The 1093-nt window shown below is 34.6% G+C and overlaps 1 non-coding gene across 1 annotated transcript; it reads left to right on the forward strand.

Moving 5' to 3' along the window:
• Positions 1–443: 443 nt before the first annotated feature.
• On the forward strand, positions 444–550 carry LOC122744755. The gene has a single exon (XR_006355103.1). It is a non-coding gene; the product is annotated as a U6 spliceosomal RNA (small nuclear RNA).
• The last annotated feature ends 543 nt before the right edge of the window (positions 551–1093 follow it).

A 1093-nucleotide genomic window follows, 5' to 3' on the forward strand; every position in this document is an offset into this window, starting at 1 on the left:
ATGGGTTGAACTCATAAAATGAAAGTGAATAACACAATGGATAAGAAACTAGAATCTGATAATATTTTGCTTACAAGAAACACACTTGAAACCGAGACACACACAGAGAATTAAAACAAGGGGTTAGAGAAATCTATTACATTTTAGCTGAGCTAAGAGAGACAGGGTCAGCAATCATGATCTCAGACAAAACAAAAGGAAAAATAGACCTAATTAAAAAATATAAGCAAGGAAACTACATCTTGCTAAAAGGCACCATAGACAATTTACCAATATTATTAAACATATAAGCACCAAATAACATAGCATCCAAATTCTTAAAGGAATATTTAAATGAGTGACAGAATGAAACAGACAGTAAAACTATATTTGTGGGGGGGATCCCCATTTTCCCCTCTTGGAACTACATAAATCTAGTAAAATTAAATAATGAAGAAGTTAAGGTGCTTGCTTCGGTAGCACATATACTAAAATTGGAACAATACAGAGAAGATTAGCATGGCCCCTGTGCAAGGATGACACGCAAATTCGTGAAGCGTTCCATATTTTTGGGGGCAGCTAGGTGGTGCAGTGGATAGAGCATCGGCCCTGGAGTCAGGAGTACCTGAGTTCAGATCCGGACTCGGACACTTAACATTTACTCGCTGTGTGACCCTGGGCAAGTCACTTAACCTCAGTTGCCTCATAAAAAAAAAAGAAGTTAAGGAAATGATTTGAATTTTAGGGGGGGAAATTAAACATGTAGACTTCTGGGAAAATTAAATGGGAATAAAAAGGAACATTTTTTTCTTAGTAGTATATGGCACCTGCATAGAAACTGAACATGCATTGGGGCATAAAAACCTAATCAAATACAATGACAAAATGCAAAAAGAAAATAGGTAAAATATTAAATGGATCTTTTTCAGATTATAACACAATAAAAAACTACATTCAATAAAGGTCCATGAAAACATAGGTTAAAAATTAATTGGAAACCAATCTAAACCTAATGAATGAGTGGGTCAAGGAACAAATCATTAAACTAACAAATAATTTCATTAAAGGGGATGACAACAATGAGACAACATTCCAAAATTTGTGGAATGTAACC

This window comes from Dromiciops gliroides, chromosome 2 (genome assembly GCF_019393635.1).
Source record: "Dromiciops gliroides isolate mDroGli1 chromosome 2, mDroGli1.pri, whole genome shotgun sequence".
In the NCBI taxonomy this organism is placed as follows: domain Eukaryota; kingdom Metazoa; phylum Chordata; class Mammalia; order Microbiotheria; family Microbiotheriidae; genus Dromiciops; species Dromiciops gliroides.